The sequence below is a fragment of the Elephantulus edwardii genome, unplaced genomic scaffold, assembly GCF_000299155.1.
Source record: "Elephantulus edwardii isolate Elephantulus edwardi_28Jun2011 unplaced genomic scaffold, EleEdw1.0 scaffold00145, whole genome shotgun sequence".
Lineage (NCBI taxonomy): Eukaryota > Metazoa > Chordata > Mammalia > Macroscelidea > Macroscelididae > Elephantulus > Elephantulus edwardii.
The window spans coordinates 2,491,535-2,496,976 of record NW_006399895.1 but is presented as its reverse complement, the minus strand read 5'-3'; positions in this window follow the sequence as shown (position 1 = coordinate 2,496,976).

Sequence of the window (5,442 nt, the reverse complement as noted above, 5' to 3'; positions counted from 1 at the left end):
GTGGTCGAGAGCGGCAGTCAAAGAGAATTGGCTTCTGTACCCAAGGGATGAGAAAGTGAGTCCCTTCCCCAACCACAATGTCCTGGACTCCACGGAACCGGTCAAAGATGACAGCTCTGTGCCCCGCATCCACATTGTACAGGGCAGAGTTCACCACTCCTCCAGCAATCGCTAAGGCCAAGCCAAACTTGCCAATGGACTCTAACACTTTGGCAGCCATGTCTTCTTCTAATGGTTCTTGCTTCTTATCCCACTCACACCTGGTTCCACTCTGACCTCCACATGAATTCCCCACTTTTTTTTTTATGGTGAGAAAAATTTGTGTTTAGAATTAGCCAGCTGGACTCAGTTTAGATGATCCCAATTTTGTTGGCAACAGCCATCATAGTCAGGAGCGAGCTGAACATAGGCCTTCTTCTCTCCATCAGGCCTAATCAAAGTGTTGACCTTGGCCACATCAATGTCATAGAGCTTTTTTACAGCTTGTTTAATTTGGTGCTTGTTGGCCTTGACATCCACAATAAACACAAGTGTTATCTTCTATCTTCTTCATAGCTGACTCAGTGGTCAGGGGACATTTGATGATGGCATAGTGGTCAAGCTGGTTTCTCCTGGGGGCACTTTTCCGGGGGTATTTGGGCTGCCTTCGGAGTCTCAGCATCTTAGGCTGCTGGAAGGTGGGTGACGTGTGGATCTTCTCTTTTTTGTGTGGCTGTGGGTGCCCTTCAGGACTGCCTCCTTGGCCTTTAATGCCTTTGCTTTGGCTTCAGTTTTGGGAGGGGCAGGGGCTTCCTTCTTTGTTTTCGGTGCCATCTTCGTAGCCATTTCCCCCACTTTTTAAGTGAAAAGAAAAGAAAGACACTGGGGAACTCTTATCAACTGTGGAAATGCTCGTTTTTATGAGCTGGTGAGAAAATCTGCCTGGCAATCATAGTTTTATATGACTGATAAGACAATGAGAATAAAGCAATCATTACCATAGTAGTGTATTTTAGCAGTGTGGCATAATAAAACTGGTCTTTGGAAGAAGACATGCATGGACTCAAACATAAGCCTGGTCACTAACTGGTTTTGTGATCCTGGGAAAATTACAAGTTCGAGTTCGTCTCTGCCCTTTGTGTTAGTACTAACAGTATCTCTGCAATAATTGTGTATTTGCCATGTGCCAGCATCCTAGTAAATCAAGGACTCTCATTCTTTTCAGAAATGGGAACAACAAGACCTAGATATGGTCCAGTTGTTGAGTCCTATCTGACTTATGGTGAGTCCATGTGTATCAATGCCACAGTCCACAGGTCTTTCAATGGATGATTTTTTAAGAAGAAGCTCATTAAGCTATACTTTTGAGATGCCTCTAGATAGATTTGAACGTCCAACCTTCCGGTTCGCAAGAAGTGTGCAAACTGTTTTACACCACTCAGTGGTGTAAGAAAGCAGCCTGCCCCAAACAGCATGGACAATAAATGAGTAGCCTGAATTTGAATGCTGGGTCAGAGGAAGGCTCAGAGCTGTTGCTAGTGTCAATGGCAGCTTGGTAAGGAGTTGTGCTGTTAACCCAAAGGCTTGCAGTTCAAATCCACCACTTCCCCATAGGAGACAGATGGGCAGTCTCCTCCTGTGTGATTTATAGCCTCTGTACACCTGTTAGAGGATCAGCTATGAGTTGGTGCCAACTTGATGGTACATAACAACAATAACATGTGAATCATATGCTTGATGTTTTGCACAGATGGTTTCAGCGAACATTCATGGATATCATATATATGAAAATATTATTATCACTGTCATTCTGATCGAGACTTTTGGGGCAAGTGTCTACCTTCTCAGTACATTCAACAAGGGCCAGAGGACAGAGAAGGCAGAGTTTGAGCCTCAGTGGGTGATCACAGCTCCCTTTCCACACTGCTGCCTTGCTCATCATCTCAATTCATGTTGCTATTAACCACTGTTTACATTTCATACTAAATCCAGCTATGGGATGTGAGCCAGGATTGTCACAATCATCCAAGAAGACCTACCCTACTCATGACTCCAGCATCCCATTGAAAGTCACCATCCCAAGTTCAAGGTAAACTGTGCAAATGTGTATTCTGTACTTTTTCCTTTATGTAATCACCCTCCCAGCACTTCCTGATTTCAAACCCAGCCTCATGAAAACTAATCTGGAGCCAAAGCGGGTAGAACACACAGAATTCTAGAAATAATATGAGAAATCCCCATTCATCTCAGGCTTACAGCAATTAAAGTTTTGATAATGAATTGCTCATCAGATCTGCAAGCAACGGAAGTGATTGCCTCTGCAGGTAGCAATCATTTCGTGCAATTGCCACAATTATCAATCCCCTTCAGGATGATTGGAAATTAGCACTAGGGGCCTGAACAGTAGAAGATTTTTCAAGATATGCACTAATATTAGAAACTCACCAATGAAATTTATGCTTTTTTCCTGATAAAAGTTTCTTCTCATCTCCAAGTTTTCTTGGCAAATTAATAATAGTTGGAATAATCTTTGGAAAAGGCATTGATCTTTCCAAATCTGTTTCTTTACACAGTTCAATGCAAGTGGAGCAATAGTTAAGTGTTTGGCTGTTAACTCAAAGGTTGGCAGTTTAAAGCCACTCACTGGCTCTGCTAGAAAAAGACTTGATCTGATCCCATAAAAATTACAAACTAGAATGATCATGACACACATGTGAATGATAAAAAAGTCAAACACCCCACCAAAAATAGAACAAATTTTTTTTAAAAATGACAACATAGGTAACTAGTAGTTGTTGTTGTGGAACCAACCCATAGCGGACCCTCCAACAGGTTTTCAGAGGCAACCAACCCATCGCGGACCCTCCAGCAGGTTTTCAGAGGCAGTTAATTGTACAAAAGGAGATTGCCCATCCTTCTTTCCATGGAGCAGCTGATGGCCTTGAACTGCATGCAAAGCAGCTCTTGCCACTAGGCTACCAGAGCTCGGATAACTAGTAAGATGTGTATAAATGTCCGTAAGGGGAAGGGGAATTGGCAAGGGGGCAGAAAAAAGAGAAAGGTGGAAATTACAGGAAAGCAGAATTTAGTGGGTGGATGAGAGACAGTTAAGGAATAGGAAAGATTCAGTGGGGACTCAAAGAGACAAGGTGATAATAAACATACATCAACAGTAATGAATTCTATGAAATGCAATGTATGAAACACAATGTAAATGAAAGATTGTATACACCACGATGTAAATGAGTCATTGTGTATAAAAACAATCAAAAATATTTTTAAAGAATTACAACCTAGAACCCTGTCTGGGTGAGCACTACTCTATCAGAGTATCTTATTCCAGAGTTGGAATAAGCTCAAAGTCAACTGAAAAGGTATGTCATCCCAAAGACTTGATAATCTTTAAAATCTACCATGCATTCCTCTTGCCTCTTCACCGTGTCCATCAATGAATATGCTGACACCCATATCTCTGACATCACTTATGTTGCTGCTGTTGTTATGGGCTCTTTATGTTGTTGGTAGGTGTCAACCGAGTCGATTGTAACCCTTATGTACAGCAGGATGAAACACTGCCCACTCCTGCATCAGCCTCACAATCCTTGCGCTCATCCAATGGCTGCACCCACTGTGTTGATCTATCTTGGTGAGGGAGGGTCTTCCTCCTTTGTTTTATGGATTTTTTCCTTTTCCAAGCATGATGGTCTTCTCCAAGAACAGGCCACTTTTCATAACATGCTCAAAGTACGTGAGACAAACGCTCACGGTCCTCTATTATTATTCTAGATAGACTTCTAAAGCAGAGGTGCTTATTCTTGTGGTGGTGATGGTTATTTTATGTGCCATCAACTCAACTATGACTCATAAGGACCCTGTGAACAACCGATCTGGACCTTGCCCTGTCCTGCACCAAGATCACAATCTCCAAACCATGTGGGCCCGTTGTTACAGTCACTGTGTTAGCCCATCTTGTTGAGCGTCTTCCTCTCTTTCTAAGACATCAAAGTATGTGAGCTATTCTTCTGGCTACTGTTGTTGTTGTGTGCTGTCAAGCTGCCTGCGACACATAGCAACCCTATGTACAACAGTTCTGAACCCTGCTCTATCTTGAGTCAATTTCATTGTGTCTGACACACCTACTTCCATTACGCCAGTCACTGAGTCAATCCATCTCATCCAGGCTCTCCTCTCTTATGCTGTTCTCTTGCTCCACTCTTCCAAGCATGATGTCCTTCTCCAAGGATCGGTCCCTCCTGGCCACATGCCCGAAGTATGATAGATGGAATTTCAAAATCCTTGCCTCCAAGGAGCAGTGTGGTTTCACTCTCTCCAGGATGGACTTATTTGTTCTTCTAGCAGTCCATGGCATACTCAATACTCTTTTCCGGCACCGATTAAAGGCATCGGTTAAAGGCATCAATTTTTCTGTAGTCTATGATATTCCATTATTCTTCACTATCAATTATAGGTGAAGTATTACTAACACTAATGATAGTATTGAAAATATATTTTTTTCTTCTACCCAGGACAATAATTTGGTAACATGCTTGAGCAACTTGAAAATGTCTTCTTCTCTGCTCTTTGTCTTCCCTCTTCTTAATATCCATCCTGTGGGAAAGAACCAACCATAACAACTTGTTGCTGTTGAGTTGATTCTGACTAAATTCCACCACGCTCAGTTCACTATAACTTGCAAGGGGGGAAAGAAAAAGGTAGAAAAAGATTTAAATATTTTTGTTGTTGTTTTTATGTGTCAGCAAGTCAGAACCAACTCCTAGCTGACCTTCCAGGCAGTTTTCAGAGGCTGTAAAATGCACAGGTGGAGATTGACTCTCTTTCTCCTGAAGAGCAGCTGGTGGATCAAACCTGCCACCTTTAGGTTGGAAACACAGCTCCTCTGGTTGGAAGTAACCAGAACCCTCGTAAAAGATTTAAGTACTCAGTGTTGTTTCTACTAGCAAAATTTTGCAAAATATTCCCAAGTGCTCCAAAGTCCAACATATAAGAGCTAAATAAATTATGGTTCATTAAATGTTGCCATATTATGCAGTCATTACAAGTCATGTTTTTGAGGGGTAGTTAATAGCATAAGGAAAATGTTCATTATAGAACGTCAAGTGGAAAAATAAACACAATCCAACTTGAGTAATAGTTGTAGGTACAATATAATTTATCAAGCATCCATTATGTAATGCTGAAAGATAGATATTTTTATTCCTCACTTACAGAAAAGGAGTAAAAAGGCCCAGAGGCATTAGGTGGAAATGGATGGGAAGGGAGAGGTGAGGGAAGAGAGAGGAGGGTGACAGGGGGAGGAGAGGTAGAGGAGAGGAGATGAAAGGGGAGGAGAGGAGAAGAAGAAGAGAGAAGGGGAGAAGAAGTGAAAGGCGAAGGGGGAAGAGAGCTGGGGAAAGGAGGGAAAGGGAGGGGAGGGGAGGAGAAGGAAGGGGAAGGGAGAGGAGG